The 20,942-nt window shown below is 44.6% G+C and overlaps 2 long non-coding RNA genes across 2 annotated transcripts in view; one reads left to right on the top strand and one right to left on the bottom strand.

Annotated features, from left to right (window-relative positions):
• LOC135912986 (uncharacterized) overlaps positions 1 to 20,942 on the top strand; it is a 126,951-nt gene that overhangs the window by 35,060 nt on the left and 70,949 nt on the right. The window lies entirely within an intron of this gene.
• LOC135912983 (uncharacterized) lies at positions 7,118 to 20,641 on the bottom strand. The gene is made up of 3 exons (XR_010567857.2): positions 20,374 to 20,641; positions 16,315 to 16,542; positions 7,118 to 7,299 (listed from the first exon to the last, which is right to left on the bottom strand). It is a non-coding gene; the product is annotated as an uncharacterized lncRNA (long non-coding RNA).

The following is a 20,942-nucleotide window of genomic DNA, read 5'->3' as shown; positions in this document are numbered from 1 at the left end:
ACACATTTCCAGCGGAAATAATGACCTTTACGTTCTTTGGGCGTGGTAAATTCGAATGTTTCCACTGTAAGCTTTGCCGTCGTGTTTCAGGCTCGTAGTAGTGGTACCAAGGTTCATCCCCGATCACAGTTGCGAACAAGAAGTCGTCATGCTCACTGTGATACCCGATCAGATGAGTCAAGGCAGCGCGAAACTTCTCCGTCTTCTCGTGATGGACAAAAATCTTGGGGATCCATTGCGCACCAAAGAGCCGATAACCGAGAAGCTCATGAATTATGGCGTGAACGGAACCGTGACTGATGTTCAGACGGTCTGCCAGTTCATCGATGCTTATCCTCCGTTCTTGCTTCAGCAGCTCATGAACCTTTGAAATTGTGTGGGGGGTGATTGCACGATGGTTTTGGCCCGGTCTTGGAATGTCTTTGCAACTTTCTTTGAACCGTTTGCTCCAACGCTTCACAGTGGTCAATGAAATGCAGTGTTCAACGTACACGGCAGTCATATGGTGATTAATTTTTGTTTTGGGAACACCTTCAGCTGTCAAAAACTTCGCGACACCGAGCTGTTCAACTTTTGAAGTGTCCATTATGTGACGCAACCATATTCAACCCAGTGTATGAGAGCATTAAAGAACATTTATCTTCACACCTGCGTGTCACTTTTGTAGATGAGACATGCCGTTCTCCTACGCGCATGCCTCGCAGATAATGAACCAAACCATTATTGCGTGGTTAGGGTAGGCTCACTTTCATTTGACTCGCCCTCGTACATTAGAAATTAAAAGATACAATGGGATATGCAAATGCGAAAATACGGCTTGATAAAGGACAAAAAAGTGTCACTGGAAACAAAGTTCACTGCATGTATACACAAAACCTCGCCACAAGATATTTAAGTATACGTATAAGTCTCCAATGAGTCTATGTATGTAAGAAGAAGTAACTGTATATAATACGTCAAACAAGGCAAATAAACATGTTGCACAATCATAGATTCACATAATCCTAGATTCCGCCCCCGTTCCATCCACTCCCCCCGATGTATTGCGCGCGACGGAAGGCGGCGCGCTTGCTCCCCGCTTTTCTCCTTTGCGCACACAAGACTGAGCCACCATCATCGGCTCACCCATTCCACCTCCCCTCCTACGCTTTCACTCGCACATACAGCATGCAGCGCGTGGTCACGATGTTATTACCCTTGGACTTTATACGAAACATGAGGGCGATGGCAGGAATGCGCCTGGAGGGTCCATATAATTGCTTTCGCAATAATATAATAAACGTATCCGGCAACTGAAGCGTACCGTCGCCCATTACTTTCCGCAAAAGAAGTATCAAAATCGAACTTTCACCATGCGACAATTCGCTGCGCCGCAACAATGTATTTTTTTTTTCTGTAAGGCGGAGGCACCGAACTGAAAAAAAAAAATATACGCATAGGAAAGTATGTTGGCCAGAATTTAATGCCTACTTCTGGCACCTAATGGGGCTACGGAAGCAATACCGAAGAAAACATGAGACGCTTGGTCCACTGAGAACCATACGCATACTGCTCAGTATCCTACAGCGGCGAAACAAGACTTTCCGGAAAGGTTCCACTCAAGGAATGCGGTGCAATCCTTCGAGTTCCCACAGTGATGGCGGCGAGCGACCATTGTTTTTTTTTTCTCGTCTGCTGGCCAGAAAGCGTCCAAAACTCTGTCCGGTGAAAATCCACTCGGCCAGAGCAAACCGAACGCGCACCGAAGTGCACCGCACGGTGGTCGGGGCCATGCGAGAAAAACGTATGCGCTCTGGCTGGCTCTGGCAGCCCGCGGTTAGGGTAGCGAGAACCAAAAAGAAAAAAAAGGAAAATTGAAGAGGCTCAATGTGTCCTCGCGAATAAAAGTCAAAGTAGAAAAAATAAATAAGAACGTAGTTACTTTGGCAGGCTTTAGTGTCTTGACATGGATGTTCTGGCGTAGGTTAAAAAAAATGTTGATATTTTTTTTATGTGACATGACGGCACAAATGGACCACCCCAACGCTTCGTCTCATTGGACCTCGCTGCCTGCTTTGTCAACTCGTCTGCTAGTGTGTTGATTTGGCTTGCTTCGTTGTATGTTCCGATGTAAGACTTTAGAAAAGTCAATAGACCTTTGGCGTCAAATGTTTATAACAACATTAAACCCACAAAGATCCGCAATTGAAAATCTAAAGCACAACTTTGGAAATGTCAATGCACCTTTCACATCAAGAGTTTATGAGATTTATACCCATAAAGTTTCGCAATTGATATCCATGCGCTCCATAGATTCCGTGGCCTCAGTGAGATGCCGCGGCGAGCCCGCTCACCATCAAAGCGCCCTTGAAACTTTGTGCTCCGATGGGACTGCTTGGCGTTATGTGACTCCCGGTGTATGGGCGTTGCCACGAAATCCAGCCCGAGTTTGCAATCTTTGCGGTTAAATCTCTTTTCGAGCGTCAAAAAGACATTCTAGACAAAATCCAGAGTGATTTCCGGCGCCGGGGTCGCTTTGGGCGGCGGTGCATGGACAGCACGAAAAAATTTCGGGGGGGGCTGAAGCCCCATAAGCCCCCCCCCCCTGGCTACCCCCCTGGGTGCCTGCACAGACCTGACATACGCCTCACCATCCCAGGAATCATGAAGGAAGCCAACATGTCCTCGTTTGCCCTTAAGCAGGCCACGTTAGAACATTTACATGAGGTGCACAGTGGCCGCGTACACGTTTACATCGACGGTTCAGTTACATTTGCAAGCGCAGCTGCCACTGTGCTGATACCAAGAAGATCCGTCAAGATACAGCTAAAGACGTCACATGTATCATCAACGACAGCTGCTGAACTCGTAGCCCTGCGTGCGGCTCTTCATTTTATTAAGGAGGAACCATCCCAGGCATGGTCAATCTTCTGTGATTCCAAGGCAGCCCTACAGAGTGTACTCTCAGCACTGCGCCATGGATCACATGAGCAGCTCGCCGCAGAGATCAGAGAAGTCCACCATCGACTAGTTGACGAAGGACACGATATAATATATCAGTGGTTGCCTAGTCACTGTGGCATACATGACAATGATCGAGCAGACGCAGCTGCCCGATCTGCCCATGACGGCGTCAACTGCATTGCCATTCCTCTTTCGAGAGCCGACGCAGCGAAAAAACTTGCCACACTTGCGCGTGACCTGACATTAGCCCAGTGGAATTCATCCGATTTCACAAGTGCACGCCTCCATACTCTGGACCCTAATTTACAGCTCGATATTCCGTCCGAGCTTCCACGACGTGACTGCACCCTTCTTATCCGTCTATGGCTTGGAGTAGCATTTTCAAATGCCTACTCTTTCCTTATCGGAATGGCCAACAGCCCACTGTGTGACTTCTGCGGGTGCAACGAAACGATCGAGCATCTTCTTTGTCAGTGCTCTCGTTTTAACCCACAAAGAACTGTCCTCTCAGCCACCTTAGACAAACTGGACAAGCGCCCTATGACAGAAGACAAGATCCTTGGAACCTGGCCTACGCGAACATCAGCGCGATCCGCTATGAAGGCGCTGCTGCGATACTTGAAAGACACGGGACTTTCTGACAAATTGTGGCAGTACACTGTGTGGCGCAGGACTGTACGGTGACACTGCGTGAGTTACTTAAACGTGACGAAGGTCTAGTGCACGCAGGACAAGCTTCGTTTAGGCCCATTTCCCGGTAGGGGAACACTTGTGAATTTTTTTAAACTGTATATTTGATTACAGAATACCATTTGGTAACTGCTAAATTGTAAATTTATTTGTAGAATGCGTACGGTTCCTTTGGACCGTAGGGCTTGCGCATGTATTGTTAGCAAGAAATAGGGGAGGCTCTATTTAACGTTATACTTAAGCTAGGCTGTACGGTAGTTCCAATTCCAAATCTGTATATGTTCAGTTGGCTGAACTATTACTTCAATATGCTGTTCTTGTCAGCTCAAATTGTAGCTGCATATTTTCGAACATTACGTTCGAAAATCGTTCCCTCAGTATTGCCGCCCATACGGAAATTCGCCTTCTTGGCAATAGACACCACCCCTCTTGATTGAGGTAATTTAAAAATGTGGCTAACATTATGACTGCATTTTAATCTGTACGCTTGGTTGACATTGAGTAAAATTATTCTGATGTCTTATTTTGTCTTTTCACCACCGACTCTGTCAATGGTTTTTGAACATTTGTTGCAGGCATCTGCTCTGTCCTATTACTGCAAGGTATAGAAAGTGTTCTCCATACCAGAATCGGGCGATATGCTTTATTGAAACATTTCATTAACATCCATACAGGACAATCTACCAGAGCAGCTACTAATACCATCGTCGCTTATGGATTTCCGCGAGTCTAATTACATTTTGAGCAGTTCTGAACGAGAGGTACAGAAATTCCTACCGGGCGAAAAGTACCTATTGTTTATACTAATGACCTGCTCTTAACGCTGAGCTAAATTTGGTGCCGACGGCAAAATTATTGACATCGCTAGACTTTTTGCACCGGTTCAACATAGACTGATTATTTTTATACTTAATCAGCTTAACAGAGACACTAATACGCTAGCATTTATAGAAGCGTTTCTGTCGCCCCATAATCAGTATGGGAAAAATAATTTTCTTCTGCAACTGCTGTGATACTGGTGCGTCCTCCAGCGTACAGCAAGACTTCATTTGTTCTGGGACATCTGCTTTTCCTCTTTTACGTTATTAACTTTCAATAACCTGGCTTTTCGCGCATTGCTGCATGATCCACCAAACATTACTAACCCTATGGATTCCTGGGAGCTTCAACACAATAATGATATTGCGTCTGAATGATGCGATAGATCGCATGTGGCCAGCAACGCAAACCAAATCTTTGCTTACCTGTGTCGGAAATTTCGTGCTCTACCAGCCTTGCTTAAGTCAGTGCTCTACAAGTCTCTAAGTACTCAGGTATCATACATAGGACGCCGGACGGACCACACTAACCTTGGAATTCGTTCGAAATTGCGCCGTATTTTCGTACCTTAGCAAATAGGTCACGTCATTCCACTATCACGCCAGCGAAGAAAAGCATCAAATTACCTGACGCTGCACTTCGCTGCAAAGCTGCAAATATCTGTATAATTGTCACAAAATCTACAGATACAACCATATCAGGTTACTTTTCTTTAGTCCCCTTGCTATATTTAGGTTGGGAGTGGTCACCACTGTAAAGGGGTTGTGTCGTTTAATATCACATATTTGTATGCAACAGAATGCAATACACATTTATTTACACAAATACAAAAGCTGTGGTGGATACTATAGTCTAAAAGCTGTTAGAAAAGCAGCTTGACTGCGCGTAAGAGCGATTATTAGGCTGCTTACACCTTAGCATCACCACTGTTTTTATTACTGATCGGGAACTATTCAAGATCGTCCTCCAAATTACCTTATACCTCTTCCCTCATTCCACCGGCCCGTTTTATTTACGGCTCTTCTTGGCGGCCGATCATGTGTGATTTTTCTCCATTTTCTGAAATCCTTTGAGGCTCTGAAGGTATTATTAAGTAAATTGGTAGTTACTATGATAGTGGAAGGTAAAAATCTTTACGTACGAGCTTTCTGGCCGGCATTCAATGAATGAAAATAATTATGACAAAATTTTAGATCGCTGAATTTGCATTTAAGGAAGATCAATCCAAGGGAATTGCGCTTTTTATATTGAAAGAACTTACAATGCGGAAGACTGAAAATCTTTTTTGCATTTTCATTGACAATTATCGCTATACTGTAATCACGGAAATCTTCTCAATATGTTTTTAAACAACGAATTACTGCATCTTTAACCTCTCTGAAATGATTTGCCTCTATTAGGCTTACTAGGGCCTTTCTTTTTTCGTCCTCTACAAAGAACATTGGCGACATTTACCCTTCCTTAAAAAAAGTAATGCATGCAGATGACTGCAATATGTTTATGTTCTTCGCCGAGCCCAGACCGGCCAGCTTCTGTCACCAGCAAGGCTACACCTCATCAACCAGAACTCATACCCGAGCCCTAACTGCCCGGCATGCCCGGCCAGAGGTACGGCCGAACATCTTCTCTGGAGCTGCTCTGACTTTGACACGGTCCGAGAAAGGACACTACGCTCCCTGGTCGGGAACCGACCTGGCACCCTGCAGGAGTGGCTCGACCCGCCATCGCACATCGGGCTCAAAGGACGCAGTCCAGCTTTGGGGTGCTTTTTTGAACTTTTTCAGGGACAAGGAAGGGCCTGGCCGCCTCTTTGAAGTGCAGACCTCGAGACCACTCCACCTCGAGGAAGAAGAGAGCACCGGTACCCCTCCCTCTCCCCCATAGTGCACCCCTTTTCTGCCGCAAGGCTTCGCCTATTAAACGCAGAAATAAAGACGTATAAAAAAAACTAAAGAAAGGCAGAAATATCCTTGGCATAAACATTATTTATATTTAAAGTGGAGTCATAAACCTGATATATTCTCTAAATGTTATTAATCGGCGATTGCCAATTTTCTTTCTGATTGTAAAGCGATCAGAGATTTTTTAAACGCACCCGTTAAGGATAATTGCAGGCAATTGCCAAGCAGGAGCCTGCCGGCCTGGTCGAGACTTGAATCAGCTTTTCGACAATAGCCTTTTCAGGGTGCCTTCTGGAAAACTAATCATGAATTGAATCCTTCGCGTCTCTTCGCAGAGAACTATCCACTGATTTTTGCCAATATTCGTCAACTGTAATGAGTACCGGCAATCTAATGTGCAACCCACTGGGCCATCATTTCCTGACTCATTCTGCAGACGAGCAACTTCCGGTAGTGCCTACCGGATGACAAGCAATTTCCATGTCGAGTACCCGCCATACCTCCTCTGTAAGAAGTTGGTCCCACCGGCACAGAGACAGTGTTGTTGCAGGCTGAGCTGTGGAATAAAAGGCCATAGTGGAAAAGAAATGTAATTTGCTGAAGGGCGTCCCGAGCAAGCAGTCGGTCCCGCAGAAGAAGAAACCTGTTCCTCCAGCTGAAATTCGCAGTCAAAACACTGACTGGACAGCGTTTTACTAACTTGGTTTGGTGTGTTGCAAGTAGAACGAACGAAACTGTGGAAATTAATGAACGAAAGTGTTGCGGGTAGAATAGAGAAAGCCCCCTCAGAGGCTTTCCCCACTGTTCTGAAAATTTTTATTTCCGGATTTCTTTTGTGTTTAGACTATCACAGTCATAGTCTTGGTAACGTTCAGAGCGTGTTTTTTTACATTTCCGATGGCTCGCTTCACCCTGCTTCTGGTGGGATTATCCGTTTGACCTTTCCCTGTAAAAAGAGTAGACTTAGGTGAAAACAATATTTAGAATGATTAAAACAGAAATAAAGAACGCGGCTACTGTGTACCAGGAACGCAACTGCACTGGGGTCCGTTAAATATCATGTGCGTGCAGCTGGTGCATGAGCACTATGGTGCAGAAATGACGTAATCAAATGTTTAAGTTATGTTTATTCACGTATTACAAATCTTATATGCCTATCTTATGTCTCATGGCATCTTATCGTCTTATGTTGCAATCGTGCTCTTCAGCCTAATCGTAGCGGTCAAGCCGTGATCGTAGATGATGAGCGCAAATTGGCATGCCTCTGTCTTGTTTCCCGAGTCATTGCCCACCATTTCTGTGCAATTCGTGTCGAATGCGGAGGCTCCAAATTTGAAGAAACTGTAAATATCTGCCAAAAATGGCACGCTTGTAGGACCTATACCTTTTTCTGAGAACTAGTACGCACTTGATCGAATATACCTGCTATGGCTGAGTGAGCTGCCTTAATCCAGAGCACTGTGGTTCGTATGCACAAGCCCCTGTCAAGCTATCTCTCTAAATGCTGATCAGAAGGCTAACTGTAGCTGCGATTTCGTCCCGCGTGGAACGACAGCGGCGGTATTTGTGCACGAGACACATCTGTTCTCCTGTAATGACTTCTTTTTTTCTATACAACGCCCCCCCCCCCCCCGAAGAATGAGGCATGGGAAGTACGGTTTAGAATATATAAGCGTAAGTCTATAGTATGTTTTTGTTGCAATGGGTTTTAGCAGGTAACACCCCTTGACCGATTTCAGAGGTGTTTTACGTCACACACTACGTCATTGGCCCGAGGAGGGTTATGAGCAATGACACGAAAAATCAACAACGTTCTGCAAGCATCGATGTATAGATAGAGTGTGAGCTCAAAACTGTCAAAACGCCGATTAAAAGGCGCTCGAGTACTTGTGCATTTCCATAAAACCACGGAGTAAGCGTAACCACGTGGCTCCACTGGAGAAATATTTAAGAGAACATCTCTCTAGCGTCATCTCACCAGTTCGAATGTCAAATAGCAGACTAGTTCCACTTACGTCTCATTTAAAAAGGTTAACGCTAAAAGCACTCTCTAACACCGCGCTTTTGGCAAGGATTGCACAAGCGGTGGCTAGCGAAACACCAAATAAGGAGAATAGGGAGATGTGGGTATGGACCTCCTGCGAAGTCAAAAAATCTCTGAGCACAAACTCCTCAGAAAGACAAAGTGATGGAATATGTAGGTACCCATGTAGGGATATTGTTGATTCACAGTAGGGAATGAGAACCAGGAAAATAGCCGCGGACTATTGCGCTAAAGATATAAACAGCAGCTTAGAAAATGGTCGTAAATTTAAAGTGATATTCAATTTCACCGCACTGAATAAGACCAATGGAGAAAACAGGTACGTAACACTATCAAACAGAAATAATATGTTCGTCAGGAAGGAGTTATATGATACTTCAAAACGTCATATAGCCGTACACCTTTGGAAGCCAGATGTGAGTGCGTAAGAGTAGGGACTATTGGACTGGACAAACGACCATGTGTGACCGCAACGCGACGGAGCCCCAACTCAAAGAACCGCGTGCGGGTCATGCACTGCGACACGAAGTGGGAGAAGAGCGTGAAGATATGATGCGACAGCGTTAATGCCGCCATGTCGTGGAAAATCCGGTGTAGGCATCCGACGCCCAGCGCCAGACGCCGCCTTGGCAGAAAGAATTTCGAACCACATTCCGAACCTCGCATACGCAGCCACTTCTCTACCACCAAAGTTGCTCAAACTTTGTCTTTCAATCTTTACGAAGTTATTCCTCGGAATTTGGACAACGGCAGCCCGCAAACAAATGCAATGAAAAGACACCGACAGCGCATGTGCTTAATGTTAGCTCTTCCCAGGCTGAAATATTAAAACTGTGAAGCAATACCAGGAGATCGACCCACGCAAGAGGCCGGGTTTCGACCAAAAAGCTCGCCTTTGTGCATAGCGTTCTCAGCCAGCGTTTCCCGTTGAACATTACGGGTACATAAGCTGCACTTGCCGTGGAGCATGAAAAGCAGTAAGTGGTCTTTAAACGCTATCGCAGTGCACTCTTAAAGGCGAAGTTTAAGCGTCCTCCAAATTTTAGATCGGCAATCAGATACGAGGTCGGCCAGAAGCTTCACACTGACTCTGCTTTTCGGGCAGCCACGGGTAGTGCCACTCGGCTCGGCCATTCGTCACCAATGCTTCAGGCCGAACCTACAGGAGTGCGGGCGTATGCCTTGTCTACTCGGCTCCAGCCTGTGTGTTGGACTCCCAACCCTGTACTGTGGCCGAGCGCATGTGCGGCTACCCGTTCCGCTAAGTCGCCTGTTCCAGTGGAGTCAGAAGGAACATGCTGACGAGTCCGGGTGGCTACCTCGTTTTCTCCGCCACCAGCCAAAACTTTCGGCATCACCCATCTGGCGAGAGCGGCCGGTTGCGCATCACAACCGGACATCGAGCCGTCGGTGCTGCGCTGTCGTCCTCGCGGTGTTGGCGTTACAGCACCGCCTTCCCGATGCGGTGCGCGGCTTCATCCTGACGCCCATACGACACCGAACCGTGAAGGATCGCCTCGACAACCACCGAAAAATACTGCATAGGTTATCCAGTGAAGAGACGCTCTTGACAGCGAAATGCCCTGCGTAGTTTTCGACGGTATAATTACACCTCCTGCTAGCCGTAAACTATGTGTTCAGAAGGGGTGCTCAGATGTGCTATGTGTTCAGACGTGCTACCCAAAACATTGCTGTTGACAAATGTTTCACAGTGTCCACGCTCTTGTCATGGTGTTCCGAGCACTTTGGCCCAACAAACCTCCCACTTTGTCTGAAAGCACATAATTACAAGATGAAATGTTCAAAAATGCCAATGCACACACATATATTGAGAGTATCTTACAGGATATCGGTATGTCCTCCGAGATACTGAATGACCGACAAGATCATGTTGGGTTCACTAAAGATAGCATTGCTTTCAACGCTTTACATTCTTTGTATATTCAAAGTTACCAATGACGACCCAGCTTGCCTTTACATGATCTTGGCATGTAGGTGGTGGTCGTGTTGCAGCAGACGGGGTTAGCCTGGCATGCATAGCCGACATTTCTTCCTCCGAAGCCTCCTGTGAGTGTCACTATGTGGGTCACCAGGTGTCGAAGAGCCCCCTGGCTCGCATGAAGACAATCAGGAGTCGTTGCACTCTCTACCTGATTACCGTGGTCACTCTGGCATAACGACGTCTTCTAAGGTCCTGTGCGATAGTCCATTGTTTACAGGCTGTCGACTATTGCTTTTCTTTGTGTCAAACTGTGGGCATAGTCAAATGAAATGTTCGGTATAGCTCATATCACCACAGAAGGCACAGAGCGGGGGAGCGCATCGTCCAGTATTCATTAACAAAGCCTTTTGTGTACGCGGAGTCGGTTCTGATGTGGTAGAACAGTGCTTCTTCACGAGTAAGTCCATGGGTCACAGAGGCTTGGTGTGGAGTCTGATGGATCGCCCTAAATTGAATGCGGATTGCGCCCTTAGTGTTCTGAAAAATGCTTAGCGTTCTTACTTTTCGGACACATGTCAGTGCTAGGCTTGCAAGAGCGTCCACTTCTTCATCCATACCGTTCAACGTAAGAATTGAAGGATTTTGGCATGTGCTTAAGTTATTGATTGTTAAATTTTCAAGTTAATTCAATTAGCGTAATGCGCACTCTGCGTCAATCAATAATATTGCCTTACATTTATTGATACTTTATCTCTCTTTTTCTTGCCGCTATGATATAAAACACACAAAAAGCAGCCGAAAGCCAGCACTTTCTATTTCAGATGAAACTCGTCACGGCGGCTGCTGAAAGCACTGGCAGAACAACTTTTCTACAGTTCCAGCATGGTGTTCACCAACAGTAAGACCATGAAGGTCTCGCAGGTCATCTTGACGTGTATGCGGCTTCCGCCAGTAACGGCCAGTCCTGTGGTCGGTACTGCGGCCGCATGCCCTTTCGCTTGGCCTACGAAGCAAGCGCTAGCACCACAACCATAAAAGTTTGGCACACAAATCACTTCACAAGCAATTAACCCTGGATAGTGCATGTGGCTCCCATACTGCCACAGGCACCTGAGTTCGGTTTACAGTTGGGGTGTTCAGTTTCCACGTTTTATTCTAAGCACCCTTATGATTACTGTGTTCTCCTTTTGCCGACGTTTTGACTTACATAACATCTTAAATGTTTCATTAGCAAGAAAATTCCGTTCGTTCCTCTGATCTATCTCACTCACTTCATGGCGAGGGCTTCGAATTCGGTAATATTGATGCCAGGAGGTACCACAAGAGTGCCGATTGTGGCGTTCCATCCTCCAGTGCTAACGCAGCAAACTCACGGCTGATGTATCACATGTTGCGCATTCGCCGCTATGAACCTACCGCGCGCAGCTTTGGCTACACCGTTTGACTGCTAAGCTGGACGTCGCTACTTTGATCCCCTCCACGGCAGCCACAGTTTGATAGGGCGCGAAAATGCACTTGGTTAAAATTAACCCGTAGTCCTCCACACGGCGTGCACTTGATCCTAGTACGGATAGTTGCCAACGCCAACAACCAGCGTTTCAAGCATGTGGCGGATACCCCAACGCACTCCATCCTTACTGAAGATGCCCCGGAGCACTCTTTTCACACTTTTATTGCTATAGCAATTGTATGGTCACGAGGCGAATTTCTGACGTCATCGTTGCCGTCTCCGTCTCCGTCGGCGTCGCCGTGAAGGTCCGTGTACAGTCCAAGGGCGTCGTCACCTTTGCGCGGTATGCTGTATGTGCGAGTGAAAGCGTTTGAAAGTGAGCCGGCCATCGCGGCTTAATCTCGCGCACGCAAGGGAGGGAAGTGTGGAGGCAGCGCGCCGACTTCCGTCGCGTGAAAGGCTCCTGGGGGAGGGTAGAGAGGGGGGGTGCGTTCTACTCCGGGCGGGTCGTGCTATAGAGTTTCCTACAAAATTACTAGAGGGAACTCTGGCGCTAGTGTCTACGTGAGCTACAATGGGAACGGTTGTCCCAGCATGGGAATTATGGGAAGTACATGGCTTTGCCTAAACTTCGTTCTTTTTGGCTTCAAACGGCTATATGACTTTGTAAACTCGTCATTTTCAACAGTTTATTGCGTAATAAATAATTAAATAAACATCATTAAAATTGCCCGACGGCAGGATTCGAACACAGGGACTCTAGTACAGAAGGCTGATATTGAAACCATTAAGCCACGGGTGCATGTATCGACAAGCGAATGAAACGCACTTATGAAGTTATCGCGGGCATGCCAGTGCTTTGAGACGCTTGGTGCGTTTCGATTTGGGCACATAGACAAGCTCAATCGTTGCAATTAATAGCAATTGTACGCCTTCCCGGCGTCTTCTGCACTTCGAAGAATATAGATTGCGCTGAAATATACGACAATAACATTTATATAGCGTAATATACAAAGCCACAAGAACGTCTGAATCCATAAGCACGAAGATCAGACAAATCCATGTACTTCCCATCATTCCCATGGTAGGACAACGACTGCAGCGCCAGAGTTCCCTCTAGTAATTTTTGTAGGAAACTCTATGGGATCGTGCAGCCGCGCGCGCCTGCCCCGGCCGCTTTATCTTGAAAGCCATTGGTCAGGGCGCAGAGTTTGCCACGCGCTGTATTTTCGGGGGCTCGGATCAATGCGAGAGGAAGCACGAAGGTCAATTCGCTCGCTGCTGCTACCGCGCTTCCTCACTCCGGCGTTTTCATTCCCAGTTTCCACTGTCATCGAGTGAGAAGTGTTCATGCTTGCTTGTGCGCACGTGGCACAATGCTTGTTAACTTAGATTATACGACCGATGAAAGTAGCGTACCAGTGATTACTTGGTATACCTGTCCACTAATTTGCTATTGTGATGGATGTTTTGCATTTCGGGCAAAACTGCGACTTCTTAAGCGAAGCTGTATATAGCTATATAGTATATATGGTTTACATAGCTATATAGCTTTCTTAGTTTGTGTAGTTATATAGTTTCTATAGCATGTAGCTTATATGGCCGTTAAAACTGCTCTCCTTGCTTTGCGTAGTCATCCACTAATTTGCTTTAGCAATTGATGCGTCATCTTTTGCGCGAAACTGCGACTTTCTTAATTCGCTCGAAAATTCCTCTTCCTACCCCCCCCCCCGCGCCTACACCTGTGGGAGCTGTACCGCTCCACCGCGAGAGCTGCGCCCTACACTGTGGCCAGTGCTATAGGCAACATCAAACACATTATTAGATTCCGACAAAAAAACGCAGCATCCGGACCTGGAACTCGGAGGGACATCAAAAGTGACGAATCGAACTAAGAGTTGTTGGGAAACCAAGCATACTCCCTCCTTCTCTTATTTTCTCTGAGATGATTCTCGCGTATTGATGTATATTGTTTCTCTACTATTGCACATACTCACTGTATAGAGACTGGCCAAAAAGCGACCAGTGCATTTAAAATAAACCAGAAGAACTTAAGACACAAGCCTCTCACATTTCTCGCGTTGCGTAGGACGAGTACCTGGGAGCATACACTAATGCCAGTTTATTTGCTACGAAGCCGCAGGGATCCAAAATGGGAATTTCGAGCATTTCATTTACTGGTTCCCGAAAGCATTACTTCACACAGGTTCCAACATGTGCGTTTGATCTGAAACTCATTTTCTTGCATGCGAATCTTCACTGGCGATTGCATCATATATCGTCGAATAACCTGTGCCGATGGCCACATAACGCTGCAAAACGACCTTTACCGCATTAACAACTGGTGTGAAAAATGGCTTATGTCGCTGAATACAGAAAAATGCAAAATAATCTCCTTCACACGCAAGCAAAACATTATCAACTACTGCTACACCATTAACAATTATCAACTGACGCAGGCATCATCTTATAAGTACCTTGGTATTCATTTCACACCCAACCTCTCCTGGTATCACCATATTACCACCATATGCGCAAAAGCTTCAAAATCTTTAGGATATTTACTTCGAAATTTACATGACTGTCCAAATCACGTTCGCCATCTAGCTTATCAGACCTTCGTTCGTCCACAGCTTGAATTCGCCGCATCTATCTGGCTCCCTACCAAAATTATTTAATTACCATGCTTGAAGCGGTTCAGAATAGGTCCGCCCGTTTCATTTCACGTAATTATGACAACCATAACAACGTAACGCTAATTAGGCGCAATCTTTCACTTGAACCCCTTAGTGCTCGTCACGACATTGCCCTTTTATGCCTTTTTCACAAATACACATACAGCAACAGACCATTCCCACTCCAGCTTGATGCTCTTTCTAGCACATCACGTCGGTTGCATAATCACTTAAGTTTGACGCGATTATATGGGTCAACTCATACCTTCAACTCATCTGCTCTTCCTCGCGCCATACGTTTGTGGAATGGTCTTCCAGACAACATCGCATCCGAACCAGACCACGATAATTTCCGACAACTCCTGCACTCTTTCTTTTCGCAATAAAAATTTGCCACTAGATTTTCCAATTTTGTTTTACTTCCGGTGCCACGTTCTGTATACCACCCATGTATTTATTTATTTGTTATTTTGACAGCTTTAAGACCAAAGACATCCATCATTTCTTGTACCACTGCAGGTGTTTTTTTTTCAGTATCCCACTTTGTGCCCGACTGCATTTCTTATATTGATAAATGTTTTTACTGTGCACGCCATTACTTCCTGCGTTTTTATCATGCCCCACCATTGTGCGTCTTCTAAACCCTGCCAACTGTCCATGTGCTTACATTCCGCATATTTGTCAGTCTATCTTTGGTTGTTGTTTCTTTTCTTGTTACTGTTGTCATTGTTATCGGTATACCTTATAGTTCTTGAGTGCAGTTTTGGCATATGTATAATGCCAGCCAACATTTTTTTTTCCTCTTCGTGTTATCCTTTCTCCCGCCCAATCTTGTATTTGCCAACATACCACATTATCATCGATTCCTCTGCTTTGTGTTAAATTGCAAATTTGAGCCGTATGTTGTACACTGACATGTTACCTTGTACTTTTTATTACCCCCCTTACTCAATGCCCTGTCAAGGGGCCTGTAAGGTATGTTAAATAAAAAAAAAGAAATGCCTCGAGTGCACAGCCGCTCAATGCGCGTTTCCGTCGTCGCCTTGTTGCCTCCGTGCTCTTGCAGTTTCGAAGATGCATGTGCTGCCAGGTTTTCGTTCATAGGAAATGTTTCGTAGGGCGAGGTTTCTGTTCCCTAGTAGCACTTGCCTCGGATAGCACGTTGCGCCTATATGTAGCCCCGCATGCAGGTAGAGCTGTCCAAAAGTTGAGTCATGATAATGAGCTTTGCTATTGCCGTGTGTGCTAAATCGAGCTTGCCAGCCGGCCGTTTATTTATTTTCGTTGCCTAGAATGGCTCATACCTCTCTAACTAAAACATAAAGAAAAAAGAATAAACCGGAGCTAATAACACGTGTAATTAGTCGAAAGTGGACTCGCACATACTTCACAACACAGTTCACGGTATATTAGTGCAGGGGAAACACGCCAAGAAACCAAGGAAAGTGACCTAAGAATGGTAGCGTTCAGGCGACAAGAAAAGTGATGCTATTCATATGCGTAGGATATAGGTTGTTGTCCTTAACGTAGCAAATGTATAGCTCCCTAGCTGAAAGTCTGATGATAACAAATTTATGGGGAAGAAAGAAAGACAGTATTGCGTTACTTGCACTAAATATACCAAACATATGGGTGATTAGCCTGTCCTGAAAATATGCAGCAAGCTATGCTATCCTGGAAAATTGACAAATTTCTCATCAATCCTACTTTCCGAAAAATCATCTGCGTTCTGCTTTACTAGAAAAGCAGCGGTAACACATGTTGCGATTATGTATGAATACTTGTGCTTGATGCCGTAAAATTGGTGCATGAATTAGATTTCGAAATGAGCAGAAAAATTATTTACGCACCATGTGTATGATTTTGCCCCTTCTTGGGTGCTCCATGGTGACCAGGTTTATGGCCACATCCTGCACTTGGCCCATAATAAACGACAGCGATGGCAGAAAAGGAATCTCTCTTTTCTATTGTGGGCAAAAGAAGCGCCAATACGGCCCAAGAGATGACACTACTGCATATGAAATTCTTCATTGCCTCCAGTCACACCAGTCCAAATACCCGTCCGTATACCTGCGAAACTTATTAAAAACATTTAAGGTTTCCATTAGACTTGCGATTATCCTGTACCTCTACGATTGTGCCCGTATCTGGCAAAACAAGCACATTGTTTTCAGTTGAGAAGACGAATGGTTCTTCGTATATGGATGGCTTCAGCACGTGGCGAAATTTTTTTGAGAGGAGCTTTAGGCTGCAGTGTGCTCTTTTGAGAGCACATGGTCACATATGATACTACATTCTTTAGGAGAAAAGCTATAGCTCTCTTTTTATTTGTCTTTTTATGCCATTGAAACGAAAAGAAATGGGCATAATTAATTAATGGATTTTTGTGTCCTCATTAAAGACACAGCGTTGGAAGGGTTTCGACGTGTTTGTCGCTAGGCTGCACAGCTGAGTTTAGCAACCGACTCTTTGGTGTGTTGTCAAATTTAGTTGGAGTGTAAATGTTTCCTTCGGTAATATAGATGCAATCAAGCCTATCTTTAAGGTTTTTGTTTGTGCCTTCATATAACAAAATGTGGAGTGAGAACCATCATCAATAACTGCCCAGTTTATCGCATTTCTTGGTGCATAAACTTGGTGAACTATGAATACATGCCTGAGGCATAAGAAATAAACCAAAACATCTACAGTAGTGGGCTAGCGCATTTGCTAACACATTTGCGCCAAGCAATTTGGAGCAGCATCCTGAGTTATCGCTATCGCGACAGTAGTAACTGTTGCATGACAACATGAGGTTCCGTACAGCTGTATCAGTACAGGACTATTTGGTCAAGTACCATATTCCTGTGCTACCACGTTCCATACACTCACGCAATCTGCCGCTGTAGCATCTCCTCTTGTCGCGTTGTGTATGATTGCTCCTAATGGAAAACTTTATGAAGATATGGCTGTGATGCCAACTGTGTGTGAAGAATGTGCGGAAGGGCATACCTTATGAAGCGTTCCGCGTTGGTTTTTATGGCCAACAGAAACGTTAGGAGGTGTGCGTAGATTGCCGAGGGAACAGGCTTGAGAAGATAATGCGTAATTAGTTTGTAAGCTCCATCATGTAACTTTTCTAACAAACGTAATTAGCACCATCGAAGTTCTATAATGCATCCTGCCTAACTCTAAGAGGAGAGTTCAACACTGGTGACTGGTGAACTTTAATATATCCTGTGCAATTAATCCACTTCACCAATGCCATTTCAAAGCTTACTCCAATATGAGAGGACTTATATATATTTTCTCTGTGTCAGATTTACTTAATACGCCACACATTTCTGTTGCCTTACGAAAACAGCTGTAAAACTTCCTTATACAGATTTGTTGTCAATCCAATAGGCAGTTGTAGCTCGTATGTGTAACGCATGTCAGCGGTACAGACAGCAACAAACTGCGACCCTCATAGCCAAAAGCACAATGAAATATTTGAAGGAATCCTCAAATTAGTAGTCATATTCATGTTTATGTTATAAGTGAACCGATCTTTTACTATATTTTCTTCTGACGTGGCAGCCCGCACTAAACTACAGTAGTGTATGTGAGAGAGAAAGAGGGCATGGTATATCTGTAGTTGCACCTTCATGGGTAAGATATATTGACAACGAACTAATACACCGAATATACTAGAGGCTTTCTTACGATTATTAACGATAGCTTGGTTCCAGATGAAGTTTGAAGAAAATGTGACACCTCAACTTTTATACTCACTGACGAAAATAATACCTTCGGTGGCATAAACTAAAAATTGTGTTCATTGGAAATTTTTATTTTTGCTCGGAAGACGATCTCTTTTTCCTTGAATGAATTAATTTGTGTTAAGTTTTCGGTAGCCCAGAGGAAGAGTTTACAAAACAATTAAGTATAAATAACTAGCGAATCCCGCAAAAATGTAATTTAAGTAGTAAAACTTTATGATTATTGCAATCAAATGCTTCGCAGAAATCAAGAAAAACACTGAACGTGAAAATTAACAGTCGTTAATTGTGCTTCTGGAGTAAAAAAAAAATACATATGCGGGAACGGATTATTTTTCCACTCCATCTGAAGATACAGGAATAATAGATATAGGTCCATAATTTGACAGCAGGTTACTGCCTCCAACCTCGAACAACACGGTTACCCTAGTTGTTTTCATATCTTCTGGAAAAACTTCTGACTCAAGTATCAAGTTACGTATGGACTCAGGGCTGCAGTGATAGATTGTAAGATATATTTTATCGGTTTTATTTGAATGTTGTCAATGTCCAGCGCCTTTCTGTTTTTTAGATCCATACATGTCGTGTAAATTTTTTCCTCATCTGTTGGTGCAAGAAAAAACGTTACCAGGGTATTTATTTCCTGTTGTAGTTATGATTCAGTGTGCCAATAAAGGTGTGCTTCCTGATATTCCAGCATTAGCAAAATAATTGTTCAGGGGATGTGCAAGTTCTTTAATAACATTGATTCGAATTGCCGGTCTTCAGTCGTGGGCTACTACAAGAAATACCGCGTACCTGATGTTTTCTTATTTGCTTTACAACGAAAAACATAAATTGGTTCGCGGTTAGTATTTGCACCGCCCTGGTCGAGCTTCACGAAGAACAAACAATGTTAAGCTTGTTTTGCTTTGTGCACCTTGAGTTGATGTTATTAAATTGTCATTTTGCCGTGAACTACAGTTGACTGCAACAGTCTTGATGTTCACCTGTTTGGGAACTACAATTCGGTTGACGCAATTAATAAAAGACCTAAAATCGTCTTTGTATTACTTTATGTTGTATTACCCACCTTATACCAGCCTGAAAAGGCTAACAGTATTGTAAATAATAAAAGAGAGAGAGAGAAAACAATAATGCAGAGAAAGGCAGAGTGGTTAACCAGAGGTAGTTGCGGTTGGCTACCCTGCGCAGGGGTAGGGTTAAGGCGGATAAAAAGAGAAACAGAGTGGAAGGGGGAGATGGAAAGAAGGGCGACAAGCACGAACAAATCGCGTACACTACAGAGCGGTAGGTGGCGGCATTCTGAGAGTCTGTCGTGAAGCCCCGTAGACCGCAGGAACCTTAATAACGCGAGTAAGGCCTTCAACGCGTTAGTAATAAAAAAAGAACGTGCCTTATGGCATTCTGACGCCATATAAGGCATGTTTGCCATACCAATGGGCCACTGTGCTATGGATTTCACTGCACTACAACAGTAAGAATTGGGTAGGTTAAATAGATTTCATTCCATATACATGCGTCCCCTGCGTTGTCCTCTAAACATATATATTTGTTTTTGTTTTTTGCTTTCTCAGGCAGTTGTATCATACACACATGTTGTGCCGCCCTCTGTCTCTGAGGAACAATAAGTGCAATAAAATAGTCTTTTGAACCACATTTATCTAAGGAGGTACAGGCATCACATCACACGATTCCGCGGTTGTCAATACGAAAGAATTGGACGAAATCATTATTCGAGTATAAAACAAATTCTGCAGCCACCACCTACGGACACCATCCAGCAACGAAAGCTGAAGAATCCTAATAGCTTCAGTGTGCCCGGCATATGTGGAGGATAGCAATATTTTAGTTGAGGGCTACTGCATTTAGCACTATAGCCGGCATCAAGTAAACATTCTAATGGCAGGTTTCAGCCTAAACACTTTTGCTTAAATTACACATTTCAACAGTCTAAGAGCTATGTGCCCTAAACTCAGAGTGGCGACGTGGCATAATCTCAAGAAAAAACAATCAGGACTGTCATAAGCCAGGTCTACTGCGCAACAATTGTTGCAAAGCTTGAGTGCGTCCGATGCATTGCCATCAGGGCAACAGTCAATCCCAAACGTTTTCTTCGCGCTTAAACAATAACCGACGAGCCGAAGAGAATGCGTGACGTGTAAATACCTGTATGGACGTGGCCGACGTGGAAAAAAGAACTTTTATCTTCCCGCCTACGCCTCGAAATGGCTCTTCGCCCTTGCTTTAGAGGTAGGATATTAGCAAGGGTAATGTAATACGCGTGTCACATGGCATACGTTTGACCGCGATCACACCCGATCTGGATCCAATTTCCCGGTCGTGATTGGCTCCTTTGCACGAAATGTGGGAGAGCCAATCGCAGTCGGGAATTTCAGATCCGGATCGGTGCCCATCGCGATCAGAAGTGTACGTGTGACTCCGGTATAAGGAATCTATTACAATGCTATTGTATTCTCTGTTTTGCTCGCTGAACACGAGACTTTCGGATTTGCATTTGAATACCACTACACTTTCACAATAGTTTTTTTTTTCATATTCTCACTGGGTACAGGAAACCATACATCACGGCCTGCCATTGTGTGGCCCTAGGGGGAATAGCGAAGAGAAAAAAAAATACTTGCCTTGAATTTACACCGCAGACTTTGCCTTCAGCTTCATCTCCCTCATGACAAAGGACTAGCGAAACAAACACCTACCAATGGCGCAAGGAACTT

Source organism: Dermacentor albipictus, chromosome 8 (genome assembly GCF_038994185.2).
Source record: "Dermacentor albipictus isolate Rhodes 1998 colony chromosome 8, USDA_Dalb.pri_finalv2, whole genome shotgun sequence".
In the NCBI taxonomy this organism is placed as follows: domain Eukaryota; kingdom Metazoa; phylum Arthropoda; class Arachnida; order Ixodida; family Ixodidae; genus Dermacentor; species Dermacentor albipictus.
This window is presented reverse-complemented; position numbering and strand designations above follow the sequence as displayed.